The 15,148-nt window shown below is 46.7% G+C and overlaps 1 protein-coding gene across 4 annotated transcripts in view; it reads right to left on the bottom strand.

Annotated features, from left to right (window-relative positions):
• Nucleotides 1–557, bottom strand: part of MPP7 (MAGUK p55 scaffold protein 7) — a 149,414-nt gene extending 148,857 nt beyond the window's left edge. For 3 of the 4 annotated variants that reach the window (XM_068673642.1, XM_068673644.1, XM_068673641.1), the window contains exon 1: nucleotides 388–557. The gene's annotated coding sequence lies outside the window, so the exon portion shown is untranslated. The remainder of the gene's footprint in view (nucleotides 1–387) is intronic. The other variant, XM_068673645.1, reaches the window with a different exon arrangement.
• Between the last annotated feature and the right edge of the window lie 14,591 nt (nucleotides 558–15,148).

Below are 15,148 nucleotides of genomic sequence, written 5' to 3'. Positions count from 1 at the left end.
ATCCCTGAAGGAGGATGATAAAGGATCCGAGTGAAACGTTAATTACTGTTTTAAAACGTATACACGAAATTTGGGGTTAGCGACGCGTTACGAGCGGATCTCATTAAAACTAGGGTCTGGAGCTAGGAAAACTTGAAATTATAACTCCAGAACCGGCTCGGAAGGCACAAACCGTAACGAAGAGGCGAGGAAATTCCGCGCCGGGCACCTCACGGGGGCTGAGGGCGCTGCCGGGGGGCGCCCCCGCCACAGCCCCGCGCCGGGGTACCCCGGGGGCCATCTTGGAGCGGGGGGACCGCACCGCCGCCCCCTCCCCTCTCCCCAAATCTTCCCCCCACACGCGGCTACGGCCACCCCCAGGGCCCCGGGGAGGCTCCGGGCTCCTACCTGCGGCCGGGCTGCCGGCTGGTGGCGGCGGGGTCGCCGCAGCCTCCCTGCCTCCCTCAGCCCGCAGAGCCGAGCCGCGCCGCGCTCCGCTCCCCTCAGCCCCAGCCCCGCCGCCTCTGCCGAGCCGGGCCGGGTCGGGCCCCGCCCCCCCGGGGGTCGGGCTTGGCGGGAGCGCGCAGAGCCCAACAGCCGCTCGTCCCCGCGGCCGCAAGATTCTGATTGGATAAGGGCAGGGAGGGCGGTGCGGAGGAGAGCGCTGATTGGCCGAGGGAAGGCTAAGGCCCGCCTCCCCGGCGCTGAGTGACGGGCGGTGTGAGGGGCTGAGGCGGCCCCGAGCCCCCCCCCCCTTGGTGTGTGTGGGGGCCATGGGGCAGGGCTCTGTGCCCCCTCAGGGCACACTGAGGCACGGCTCTGTGCCCCCCCCCAGGGCACACGGTGCCCCCAGCTCTACATAAAGCACTGTGTGTTGGGCAGGTGTCTGCCTAGTGGGGTTGTTTTTCACCTGACAGATCATGGCGAGGATTCTCCCAGCCCTTTCCATGTGGGGGAAGCACCCAGGGGTGCGCGGCTCTCTGAAGGACACAAGGACCAGCACTTGGGGTGCGGGACGGTCCCCTCACACAAGGGCAGCCCTAAGCTGTACTGGTGTGATTAATTTCTGCTATCCTCAAAATACAGCATTGGACGTGTCTTTGGACAGCTTCAATTCCGTGCTGTGTGGGACTTTTCAGGGTTGTCTTCAAGCAGAAGTTTGAGAAACGTTTTTGATGGTGACAACAGCCCATCGGGCTGCATCAACAGCTGCTGAACACCCTAGGTTTTGGGGGCAGATTTATCACTACAGTGCAACTAATCTCATTGAACCTCCCCTGTTCTTCCTGTTCAATTTATCATGATAGTTTTTGGCACTCTGCAGAACCACACGGTTTCATTATGTTGTCCATCATTTTTGGTTGAGATCAGCAAGTTATTAACAATTACTTCCTTCTTATCCGTATCTTCAAAGAGCTGGGACGTGGTCCTTCCTTTTGTGATCCATCAGCATCTAAAGCATTTCTGAAAGGAAACTGGTTGAACATATAAGGTTAGGTCGGGCATAAATCATTGTAATGTAGAGTAATTACAATGCCTGGAGGTGCTAGACACCTCGAAATACAGCCCAGTTTCAGGATAAATCCATAGTTTTTGCATTTTTCAAGACCATACTTTAAATATTCATCTCACCTTCCTTTTAAACAAATTAAACAAGATTAAACAAGTGCCAAGCTAATAATTTCCTTCTTTTTATGTCGACTACCCCCCAAGTACTTTTTCATTTCTGCAGACTTAACCTCATTTGGCAAATTAGGCTCTGAGCTCTGCCACTTTGTATGCAAACTTCTAGTTGAGGCCAAGCTGTTGTAGGAGAAAGTTAAATTCCTCGGGATGAGAGCGCTGACAGATTCTAAGCAACAAAACTCCAAAACAAGGCTTCCAGCCAGAAAGATGAATTGCCATCGTACCCATCCAAGTATGACCGTTCTTTTCCTATTATAGGAAACAGCATTTGGCGAGAGTGGGCTGAGCCCTCCATCGGTTTTGGAAAAGGGTGTATGCTCCACAAACCCAACACAAAGCAGCTCCTGCCAGCTGACCACTCCCGTTTGATACCACAGGAGGTGAAGTTAGGGAGAATGAAGAGCTTTCCATGGTTCGGTGCTCTTTCCAGACCCAGGGAGACAGCTGTCTCCAGAGGACATTCTCCAGCACAACTCTAGTTAAGAACTAAACATCCCAATGTCATTAAATCTGTCCCAAGTCTGGAAGTCTAAGAGCTAGATTAACAAAATATAGTTATGGAGATAAATTCAGGCAAGTTAGATGCCTTTTGATTTCCTCCTACAGCTTTCTCTGGTGGAAAAGGATGAGAAGAAATAAGGCACTAGAGAAGCTGTTGTGACACACTAGCGCTCAAAACACTTTAAACGTGACTGATGTGGCCGAGGAATTTTCCTCTGTTTTGCTGACAAGGTTGGAAATCTGCACAAGCGACATCCTACATCTCCCTTGAAGGAACACAGCCACAGAAAGACAAGGCAGGTGGTTCTGTGTCTGCAGACCGCTGTAGGGCCCACAGAACCTTCCTGGTGGTCTCTAAAGAGTGAGCCGATCACAAGGTCTTGGCCTCGCTCTTTGCAGTTGCTAAGTTGTTGTTACAAGGCAGCTAAAACGTATTAAATACTTTCCTAAAATTATTTTTCCGTGCAGGCAATTGCCGTGTCTGGCACACAGATGTTTTATGATCATTAATGGGAAATGAAAGTAAGACGGTGTCTCTACAAAATGTGGCCAAGACTCCTGGGAGAACGTTGCGAACTCCTACTTTAAATACATTCAGTTGTGTGTGTATAAAGCCTGCTTTGGTGTTCACCTCCTGACACTGGCACTTCTGCTGTGCATAGCTGGGATTCTTGCATAATTTAACAGAGCCATCTCAGGTGTCTCCCACTCTGTTCAGAGCACTCGAGCTGTGTGCCTTTCCAGATTTTGGCACGCAGCTTGGATCACGTTACGTTTTAGAAGAGCTTACCAACCTTGATTATTTAGAGAATTTCCTAGAAATCAGATAATTTTTTTTCAAACACATATATTTGAATGGCTCCCAAAATTTTTATGAAATTTGTAAATGACAGCTATTTGCATTTTTTTAAATTCCTTGATTTTAGTCTGACAAAGCAATAACCAATATTATTTATTTTTCTGTCTCAAATTCCAGCAACATTGTAGCAAGTGAGCTTAAACTTTTTTTTCTTGATACATTGAAAATGCTTGCTGTTTTTTTGTGTTACTGCTTCATCTTCATAGTATTCAAACAGACAGGCTTGTGGCTGGCACGAAGGACTGGCTGAATGGAACTGGAACCAGCAAAAAGTCTGTTTCAGTCATTGCAAACTGAAGATAATGTAAAAATAGATGAATTTATTGAAAACATATTCGTTTTGTTTTCTCACACCTTTTCCTACTATAATTGCAAAACCTGAAACTTGTGGTTCAGCAAAAGCCTGAAGTACATCTAGGTACAGTAAATGAATTATGCAAATGATTTTATTGCAAGAACATGCACATTCGTGTATGCACATTATTTGCCTGGTCTTCCTATTACAGCTGCAGTTAAATCCTAGTTTGTAAAAACAAAGGAGTGCTCTAGAGGCTCCACATTTCTGGCTGACAGTAGAAACCTATCGTGTCTATGTAGGGCATATGGAGCTTGAATACATTAATATGAATAAATACTAAAATATGCTAAACATTATTTTTAGTTGTTTTAGGCTAGTTTCCTAAGGAAACAGGGCTATGATATTTTAATGTTCATGAACAGTCTGTCTATGAGACCCCCTTAGCAATTTCTGAATCTTTCTAGCTACACTCAAGGTAATTTTAACTTTCTTTTTTATTTTTTCATTATATTTACAAAAATTTCAAATGACATATTTTTCTCCAGTCCTCTCTCCTTCATGTTGTGAACTTCTTCTGTCTTGAGTTCTCAGTATTTTTTTGTGAGACCACCATTTTCTAGTGTGTGCACGTTTCTCTTCAGGACCCAACTATCATCACAGAATCACGGAATGGTTGTGGGTGGGAGGCACCTCTGGAGATCTGGACCTCTGGTCCAACCCCCCTGCCCAGCAGGGTCACCTAGAGCATGCTGCACAGGATGGCATCCAGACGGGTCTTGAATATCTCCAGAGAAGGAGACTCCACAGCCTCTCTGGGCAGCCTGTCCCAGTGCTCTGATGTGACCAAGGTCGGATTTTCTCCCTTCACCAAATATCTCTTGTTCTTTTTTTCCAGACTTTCAGTTTTCCTTACTGCAAACCACGTTGATATCCTTTCTACTGCTCTCACTTATCCTTTCTACAGGTCTCACTTCTCCACCACCCTCTCACTTACAAAGTAGAAACTACATGAAGTCAATCAAGCAGAAATACAACTTCCCTCATGCCTATTCCAAATCTGATTCCTACCTGGCAGCTTGGTATTTCAAGTGCTGTTTGAATGTTTTCCTGTATGTTTTTGCCATGATCTTGCAAGCCATACCAGATAAACTGCTCTGTAATTTGTATGCTCTTTCACCCAATTACATGCATCTGATATATGTTTATGTCTATATATAAACATACCTAAACTTGCCCAATCATCAGGCTACAGTTCAATTTGCTGAATTTTGCAGTACATCCATTGATGCTACTCCATCCAACCTGAGAATTTATATTGGAGCCTTCTCTGACTTGGAATTATCCTGTTCTGAAATGTTAATTATTTTAATTAAGAATATAATTTCAGATATTAATGGAGGCTGTTTTCTTTTATCCATCGAATCCATTTAATTTAATAGTCTCCCGTACTATTCATAAATGTCTGACCATCCCTTGCTTTTCCTATTAGAATCTCACAAATTAATCATTTATTAATTCTGGTTAGCATTTAAAACACTTCCACTACTGACATGCAGACATCAGATGTCTCCTCAGAGTTTTGCTGCCACCTCCTGATCCCTGGCACACCTGCTGATATCTTGTTTAATGGTTTGGATTTGCCTAAGTCTCCTACTGCCACCAAACCATGTTGGACACTGATGTACCAAAGCTAGACACGTCCTTTAAACTTCTTAATATTCATACTTCATTTTAATACAATGCTTGGAGAGGAGAAAAACACATACAGTTAAAACTAAGAGAAGCAAAAATGTGTTTGCTCTGCTTCTAAACAAAAGGGTATTTATGTGTTAAACACAGATCTTAAAGTTTCTTTTAAGACAACTTCGGAGTTTATGGAGGAGTTGTGAAAGAATTAAAAGCATAACGAATGGGAAGCTTAGGATGTATCATCCCTAATTAGGGTTGAGCTTTATTCTGCTTTGTTTGCTTCACAATATAGTTAAAATGTCACTGCTTTCTTTATCATCTCTGGCAGTTACAGAGAACTACTGTTATTAATGAATTAGGATGTGGCTGCAAGCCAAGAATGTGCAGTTTTATGACTGATCCTGCGTGTGCATTTTATTCTTCCACTCGCAGAATAAAGAGAACTCTGAGAGATCACCGCCAGAAGCTATGGAGCGTGATCCACCCGTCACACATGAATTTTTGCATAGCAGACAGAAGTAGGAAGAAAACTAAAATGTGGCGGCTGGATAAGCAGCTACCATTTCGTTTTCATTTGCTATCTGGTTGCCTAATCTCATTTCCCTATATTTTCTCCTCTAAACTGATCTAATTTCCTTTTTTTTTTTTTTTTTTTCGCCCCTAAACCCTGCGTAATCCCCTCCTGCAGCCTGGAGGCAGAGTGCAGAACACCTGTGCAAACAGAGCTAAGGCAAGGAGCACGAGCCGCTGCTCCTTCCCCTTTGGGCAGTGAGCGGCTGTGCAATGGAAAGCAGATTTCCCTTTGGCATTACCTTAAGTTATCATTAGATGCAGCTGACAGTATTTGGAGCATAACCTTTAGGGAGTGTGTTATAAAAGAGGCAATGGCTCAGGTACAGACATGCCACCAAGAATAACAGGAAAAATAGAACTATAATCTCACAAAAGCACATTACCTAATAAAGAACGGGGAGCCAGACATATTTTTTCACAACTTGGGACATAATTATGGCATGTTACGAAATTAAAACATCTCGACTAAATCAGTGATATTACACTAACAGGAAAATGGAGTAAGAGATGCTGAGTGCCTACAGCAAGCTGTTCCAGGGGAAGGATGTTTGCTTTGGAGCTGACCTGGCCCTCCACATTCACAAATGTTCTGCATGTGGCCGACATTGGGGAATATCAGAACTGGGGAGAGGGCAGTGCAGAACAGGCAAAAGTTACCAGCTCTGGGATGTCTCCCAGATGAAGTTACAGCAGCGTGATGCCTGAGATGCCACCAGCACTTGTGCACTTAGTGCATAGTGAGAGGATATTTCAGGCTGAAAAATGGGCACCTATTAGTGGTAAGATGCTCATTATCAATCCTGCTGTTACCAGTTGTTACAAAACACACTCATTCCATACCAAATTATTAAACTCATGTTTATGAGAGCTGCCTGACAAAAACTGAGAGCCATGTAACCCTCCAGATACCAGGAAAGACACCATAAATTAACATAAATTTTCCCCCAAGACCTAGCAAGATCTACACCTTCCCCTCACACACCTGGCCAAGTGTAGTCAAGCCTACCCTTGAAGCCAGGATTGCAGCCAGCTGTGTTACACTTTGCACCAAAAGGCCACAGCAGCACAAGCTGAATGGCTTCCTGACGTGTGCCAGATGCCTTAGCACCAGCTCCTGTGCTCCTTCACTGGATCTGGATGACTCAAGCACAGGCAGATGCCTCGCGGGCAGTAGTGAGACAGTCTCAGTTTTACCTCTTCCTAAATCCAAGCAGAGATGCTTTGAGCTCGGGCTGCAGCAGAGCTAACACCCAGGATGAAGTGGATCGTGGGTGCCTGCTGCTTGAACTGCCAAACCTGTTCCTCCTTGCCAGGTGAAGCACTCATCACTTCCCCAAAATCCCAGAACTCCTCTGCCGTGCTCCAGCATGAGCTCCTGCCTGTGCAGGCGATGTGGGCACAGCAGGGTCCAGCAGAAACAGGACCGTAAGTCAGACCAGAGCTGGGGAGCGCCATGCTCCTGCTTCCTCATGCTCCCTTCGTGCCAGCCCTCGAGTGGGCTGAAGCAGGGGCTCCTGCTGCTGAAAAAGGCAAGCGGCTGCAGTTTGGAGCTGTAATTTTGTCTGGGTCTTTCCAAGTCCACATTTTTACTCCTCTAGACTGGGTAACGCACTGTGTGGTTCCTCGGTGTCTATTTTTGGTTAGCTCAGCTAGGGTGGATTGTAAGCAGGCTGGCTGCGCTCGCTGCCTGCCAGCACAAGCCAGCCGATCTGGTGCAAAATCTCATTATCAGTCTTTTATTTTCAACTCAGTTAAACTCTATTAACTTTCAGGTCTGCCAAAAGGGCTCTTCTGCCTCCACAGAGCAGTTCTCTTTTCCGCCTGCAAAGCGCCCTTCTCCCCTTTTTGCTCCTTTTGGTGCATGTGTGTGCACATCTAAGGGAGGGGTGGGAGGAAGGAGCAGCTCCCCTACGAGACAAACATCCATTTCTCTCCCTAAGCTGGAATCCTATTTAAATCAGCTTGCTGGGAATCAGCCCTGCAGCTGCTTCCCAAGGCAAGTGCAAGGTAGGATGAGCAGCTCGTGGGGCTTTAGGGGGCCAGGGAGCCCCTTCCACGGCACGGCTACACCGATCTGGGCATCAACACTGATGGTCTGCATCATGAGGGGGGTTCTTCCTTGTGGAAGATATCAGCCAAAGCGTTTTGGCATTTCAGAAGTTAAATACAGGAAGAGTACATTGTTTTTCAGTAGGAAAAGGAAAAAAAAAAAAAAAAAAGGAATGAAATGTTTTATGGAAAAAGTTTGCTTTGAAGTTGAGCAAAGGAGGCTGTTGTCAGATGTTGTTTAACGCTCCAAAGAAAATCTACTCGAATTCAGCCAACTTTTCGGGTATTTTAAATCTCAGTTTACAGAGGCACTTGCTGCTGCTTAAGGGTTAAGAATGCCCCAGAGCAAGCTGATGCCTCTGGCAGTCCCAGTTCTGTTGGTCGTGCATCCTTCCCATGGTTCACATCAGGCTCTCCAGCCCCTCACAGCCCCGCGCCTGGACACGCACCCTCCTCACAAAGCTGCCACACATGCCCCAGCCTGGGATTACACGATGGAGGCAGCATTTCCCAGTCCTGGTTGCTTCCAGCTGCTGCAGGAGCCGAGCAACGAACCGAGAGCGGGGACACTTCCCTGCACTCTCAGTGACCTCTCTGCTGGCATCGAGGCAACGTGAAGGAAGAAGCTATCTGATGCAGAGGCAGGACGAGAGCTGGATCTAAGGAGAACCAGCAGGCTGCTGGAATCGGGAACACGTGGGATGAGAATGGGGACCTGCAGGGAAGGCAGATACGCAGGGCTGGCAGGACGGGAATACTCGGTTTTGAAGATAGCAAAGCAAATGACGGTGGGCAGAGGCTGAAGCTCCAGATGTTAGGGCTGTAGGCTACGGGGCTGGTGAGGGTGGATGGAGGATGGAGGAAACAAATTGCCCAGGAAACTGGGACACGAGTGAGGGAAGCTGCTAAGGAGGCTGGGATGGGGAGGGAAGGCATGCTGAGCACACAGGGCTGGCACTGGAAAGCAGAGGAGGAGGGTGGCATCGGCAAGTGTGCGGAGTGGGATGGGAGACAGCCAGGGAGAAGGGGCAGGAGGGAATTTGGATGACCTGGACAAGGAGATGAGGAGCATAGTTTCAGTGGGAGCTTGAATATGAGGGGTTCTTTTCAACAAATGCTGGCGAGCCAAAGAAATAAGGCAGCACTTGCAACAAAACCGAAAGCAGCTCCATGATTGTACTGTCAAAGGCCACTCAGCGTTCAGTGCAAGAAGGCAGGAGAGGGCCCAGAACAAGAGCAGCCACCCAGCCGGGACACAAAATGTCCCCTAAATGTCCCCTCACACCTCATGCATGCCCAGACCAGGCTCCTCCAGCGTCCCCAGGGGACCAGGACGTGGGAGCCCAGGGGAAGGCTTGGTGGCGGTGGCACTGTGAGCCAAGGAGGTGTCCCCTGCTGCCTGTGCGTCCCTCCCAGGAGGCTCCAAGTTATTGTTATCTACCAATAATAATAACCACGGTAAGATAAACATGGTGAAATCTGCTGTGGCTGAAATCTTTCACAGGCCACAGGACTCGCTGTGTGACTAGCAGGTAATGGTTATTGTACCCAGCCCTGCCTTCTTGGGCAGCCTCATGGGCTTGTTTTGGAAATAGTCGCTGATCTTCCTCCTCCGACCGATGGGTATGACCGTGCCTGCAAGTGCTCAGGCTGGGCTGATCCTCTTACTCCGGATTGTGTTTAACAAAAACTCCAGCTGTCTCCGGGCTCTCTGTGTGCCAGAGCGTGTTAGCCTGAAGAGACATTGGCATACTTGATGCTTGCCTCAGCATCGCAGATGGCTTGGGTTGGAAGGGACCTTAAAGCCCACCCAGTCCCAAGCCCCTGCCATGGGCAGGGACACCTCCCAGCAGCCCAGGCTGCCCAAAGCCCCATCCAGCCTGGCCTTGAACACCTCCAGGGATGGGACAGGGATGGGTCCTCATTTCTTTCTGCGGTGACCTGTCACAGTTTGGGTTCGTGCCAGTCTTTCAGTAGTTACTGTCACTCAAGATCAACCAGGTACCATCAGCATTTAGGAATCTCTTTCATGTGGTGCTTTTAGACTGTGAATATTCAAAACGCACCGAGTGTTGTGGGAATCACTCCCCTGCAGCTCCGGGGGTGGCTTTGATTCCCACAGTCCCGTGAAAACATTTGCTGCAGAGTAACACCTCGGTTGTCCTTGGTACTCCTGGAGGGAGGATGACTTCAAGCCTTGCCCAGCGGACTAGCATTCTGGGGGGACATTGGGATACTCAGAGGTGCAGTCAGCTTCGCTTTCCTCTTTCTCTTGGCAGCCAGTTGTTAACATATTTAACAAACGTGATCCCGACGATGCTTCTTTCTGGCAGGAAATCTGACGGACGCCAAAACCTTTCCAGGGGTGGTGCCTGTCCCTGTGCTGGGAGCGCCTGCACAAGGCACATGTCACCGCAGCCCAGGGAGCGCTGGGCAGGGCAGCAGAAGGCCCACCCTCACCTCTCTCTGCTTTCTGGAGCTTTTTTTTTTGTGTGTGTGTCCTGGGAATCCAGCTCGGCAGCGTGAGCTGGGTGTGCAGACAGACAGGCAGTGTGAGTGTTTCTCTGCCAGTTTCCGCAGCAATTACAGCGTAATATCATCAAACCTGCACATTAAACTAGATGAAAAGCACAGACTAATTTCAGTCTGTGGTTCTTAGGACCTTTTTTTTTTTAATGTTTTTATTTGGTAGCACCTAGGGTAGGATTATGCATCACCTTGTGCGTTCAGCGAGCAGTGCCTGCACGCCCCAATTCCTGCTATCAGAGGGCGTCTGCAAATCAGCTCCCAGCCTACTGGGCTGGCACCAAGAGGAGGGATGTGAAATTAGAGGCTAACAGGAGCACTCCTCTGCGAGAAGTGTCTAGCAGAAGCGGAGCAGACTGCAGTTCTCCAGGGAAGGCACTCTGCTATCTTAATTGTAAACCAGTTCTGTTTCTGCCTGCCCTACACATGGATCATTCACTGCTCGTTTTCCAGTTTCAGCAGTAATGGGGACAAGGGGCTGGCAGGCAACGGGTGCTTTTGGTTCAGAAACTGATCCATACCCACAGCATGACTGAAAAGCTAGCGTGATTTTGTAAGTAGAAACCATGCTAAAGTTACAATTACAAAATTAGCTTTCCCAAGTTGTAATGACTGACTGTACGACTTTAGTAGTGTTGTCTGGATGCATTTTTTTTCTGAATACAGATGCGTTTATGTGCTCTACCTGTTTGTCAGCTCATGTTCTTTCTCTTCCCAGAGGATGCTGAGAAAAAACAGGAAAGTTGTGCTAATTTGGACTAGTCCACACAGGCAGCTGGAACATGTTGGCCTTACCACCTCCATTTAGATTGGGAAAGCCAAATGGAAAAGGGTAAAGGACATTTGGACAGGGAAGCTCCAAGAAGCAGCTATGTTGGCATAGATGTAAGATTACACTTAAGCAGTTTTATAAAAAAAAAAAAAGTTTATAGTCTCTCTATACAAGGCTTCTGCACCCGTAAAATATTATTTGGTTTTATAAAAAATATTTACAGATAGATTTAATAAGTCAGCTAGGCTTTTCTTCAACCAGCTAATTCATGTGTAACTCTGGAGTTACTGCCAGAGCTGATGTTGCAGCAAAGGGAGCAGGGCAGAGAGGAGCTGGACCTGTCTGGCTGCTGGCTGCTGGAGCTGTGCACCTGACAGCACCCTGCATGCACTCGGTGTCGATGTGTGCAGGTGGCCTTTGGTGCAACCTGCTTAAGGCACCGTCTCAGGGAGCTGCTGCTTTTTGCACCCCCTGGGAGCTCAGTTTTACTCTCCTCTCTGGGGCCACCCACAGCATCAGACCGGTAACTGAAGCATTACAAGGTGGACAAATAGAAGAAAAACACCGGGGGAAACCCTTGGACCAAATACGCTGCTTACCAAACCTGTTTGCTTTTCCAGACCCCGGTAAATGCTGATGAAAAAGCCTCTTCTATAAAAACAAAGTCATCTCATGAGTGCTCTGTGATGTTTTTCCCTTCAGGATCAGGTTGGCAGCCTCTCTTTAATGTGCGGCACTGTGAACTTAAAAGAAATCTCATTATCAGCCTTCCTTGCCTTCAGCACTTCATCAAGTATTCCACGATCGCTGCCTTGCAGATGCTGCACTTAAGGTGCTGGGTGGTGGGGTTTTGTTTGCATTCCCTTAAGCCCTCTTCTTGTTTTTGTGTGTGGCTATAAATATCTGAGCCCTGAGAAGAGACATGAAAGTAATCCTGCAGACATTAATTAGATTCCGGGCAATTTTTTTTTCAAATTCTAGAGTCACAAAGCGTAACTTTTAATTACCCATTTTTGTTTTGGGAATAGTAGCTTCAGACACATATCAACATGATCAGAAATATGTAAAATTTCTTCTCCAGGAATTCTTGATTTCCCCCAGCCAACTTTTAATAAATAAGGAAACATTTATGCCTGTATCAAAGAGCTGCGCACCCCTGAGTAAAAGTTCCAGTCCCTCTGTTGTGGGACTCGGCACTACACATCTACCAGATACTATTCACAGAGATCCTCAAGATAGAGATCAAAAACTTAAGAGTATAGTTAATTTCAGTTCTTTTTTTCTTTTTTCTTTTTTCTTTTTTTTTTTTTTAACTTCTAAATTAAAGTCAGCTGAAACCCAGAGCAGTCATATCCACCCGACTGGGTAAGAAACAGGGTTTTTTATCCCTCACCAAAACAGCTGGTACAGCAAAGCTATATCACTTAATTTAAACTACATCTAGCTAATGTTACCTACTTATGTTATTTATTCAGACATTAAGGAGAAGACTCCTTTATTAGTATTAATTTTGGGGGGGCAAATGTGTCTGTCTGTGTGTATTCCCAATAATTTTGGGATTTATTAGCAAGTTTCTATCAACTGGAGTTGATGGCGGTCTCAAAGACAGGCTTGCATTCACTCACAGGTCATTTTAATTTTGTGAAATTAGGAGGCTGATAGAGAAAAGCAACCCAAACTGGGGATCCCACACCAAAAGGCTACAAGAGCCTGACTATAATTAAATGTCAGGGGATCTGTTTGGAGGAGCGACATTTCTCAGCATCCAAACCAGAAGAAAAGCTTCCGTCAGAGTTTTGCTTGGATGGAAACCCATTACTACGGGCAATTAATACAGATTCTTGGTTTAGAGACTGTAATACTCTGGCCATTTCTTTGACCAATATAAAAGCAAAGATGGACCATTAAACATGATGTGTGCCCCCCTTTCCTTTTTGCCTTGTGCTGTCCTGAGGCTCCCTGAGTAGCATCCCTGAAATTTCCTTCCTGCCTCCCTCCTTACCTGCTAGAAATGTGCAGAATCTGATTTTTGTACATTTGCCATCCAAAACAGCAATTCAACTACCTCATGCCTACTCTCCTAAATATGTACTGTAAAAAGCTATCCTGTGGTCATATGCTGTTTGCTCTTTTAATTTGATTGCAACGTTCCTGCACTCACCTAAGGCTATCAGTGTCTCCTTCACACTTGCTCTCCTTCCCTTTTCCAGCCCCTGTTCTTACCAGGAGCACATTTGTCTCAGTGAGTGGTGCATCCATCCTTTGACCATGAATCAGCGTTCTCGCTAATAAAATTCTTACCTTCATTTTACCATTCTCTGTTTCTCAGAAATATTCTAAAACTGCTCGTTTTTCTAAGCTTTATATCTTTATAAAAATATAACTCTGAATCCTGACAAATATCTTCTGAGATCCTTAGGGCATAATGGTCCGGATGCCATAAACCATGAAAGGAGAGTATTTATAGCAGTATTTTGCTGTTAAAAAAATTGCTACCATTAAAAATCCCAGACTGCCAAAGATTATAGATTAATGTGAAGAAGGAGACGCATCCTGGCAGGATAGGCTTGGTGAATGCCATACAAATTACTCGGGTTTAAGCTGCTTTAGTGATCAGAGAATAAACTGCGGGGCTCAGAGAGAGAACTGGTAGTCGGTCAGCGCGCGTACCGCTCACAGCATTTCCCTTCTGTTTCTGATTTTGCAAATGATGTGATAGCAAATCTGGAATTCTGCAAACTCCTTGAGCCGTACTGGGGTGATCGTGGAAGCGCTGACCACCCTGGCCACAGACGTCCGTCTTTGGGAGAGGCTGGCAGCTGGAGCCATATGGAAAGGCTTTAAGATAAAAGTGAGTAAGCGAATTTTCGAGGCGTTGGACAACAATCTCTCCCACCTAAGAAGAGCAAGGACGCAGTGGCTGTTTTTAGATACAAAGTGGTGTTTTTCTGGCAGGTAAGGCTCAACCACACACATTTCCCAATTCTTCTCATTTCTGTATAAGGCCGTATGTGCAACTTTTCCCTGGCTGTACTGAGAAGGGCCCTGACCTTTCTGCCACTCTCCAAATGGTGTAATTCTGAACGGGCTGCCAGTGGCCACCTACATTTTCCCTGTCAGCAAACAAAGCTGCCCCTATCTTATCTTGTGGCACACAGACCTGTCATTCACTTTGGGCACAGCGGCCACAGCCTGGGCGTTTCTCCCAGCCCAGGCCTCTTTTGCTCCATCCCGGTCTTGCACCAGCTCTGCTATTTATTTCACCATTGCTGGTTTCTCCTCTTGGCCTCCCTCCCTTGTCCCACATCCCTCCTATCCTCCCATTTCTTCTCTTCCCTCTCCTCCACAGCCTCTCACTGTGGGCGACCACTTCTGGGCTGCAGCAGCAGGCTCCGAAGGAGAGGAAGAGAAACTGGCAGAAGAAACCCACCTCGGCCAGCCCCAGGCTAGCACAGTCTCACCGAAGCCAGGATATTTGAAATGCCGAGCTCCGAGGCTCTATCAAAGCAAACTGATCTTTCTCAAGCCAGTCAGACTGAGGTGGATTTCCAGAGTGACTAAAGCACTTGTCCTGCCAAATTTCAAGCTTTTCTTCTCAACTATGGGGCCTTCGGGACTGTCTAAAGAAGAAGTTGCCTTTTTTTTTTTTTAATATGAGGGGAGCAGCACATATTTTCTTGCACTTGCTGAAAAGCAAACCCATTTTGGCTGAAATTTTTATACGTGCTCAGCCTGAGGCAATTCGTGGTACACGTACACACGGATCACACCTATCCAGCAGGCACCTGCCATGGAAAATCTTTGTCCTGGAGGCTCGAGTCTGACACTGTTATAGGCGATGGAAAATGTGACCTAACGGTGGGAGTTATCGGGCAGCAGTTAGCAGGTGAATCGTCCCGACGCCACCCAAAATTATCCCCCCACTGAAAATCTTGTAAAAGATTCCAGAAGCTTTATTTGCCCTTTGCAGTAATTTTCCTTTTAAAAACCCTTGGCACGCATTCGTTCATATAAAATAATGATTTGCGGAAACAGAGGAAGTTAAAATCCCACCCATCCTTTTCTCTCCCGGTTTATTTATTTTCCATGTGAGATTAATGAGTTTCCTGCAGCAGGGCTAGATCCGCTTGCGCGCTGTGCAGATAAGTTAATATTTATTTCCTTTTCCAGGGGTGAGCGGACACCTTCACGTTCCCCATTTCTTCAGAGCGGGGAT

Source organism: Anas acuta, chromosome 2, assembly GCF_963932015.1.
Source record: "Anas acuta chromosome 2, bAnaAcu1.1, whole genome shotgun sequence".
NCBI lineage: Eukaryota > Metazoa > Chordata > Aves > Anseriformes > Anatidae > Anas > Anas acuta.
Note: the sequence above shows the minus strand (reverse complement) of the source record. Positions and strands in the feature narration are given on the sequence as shown.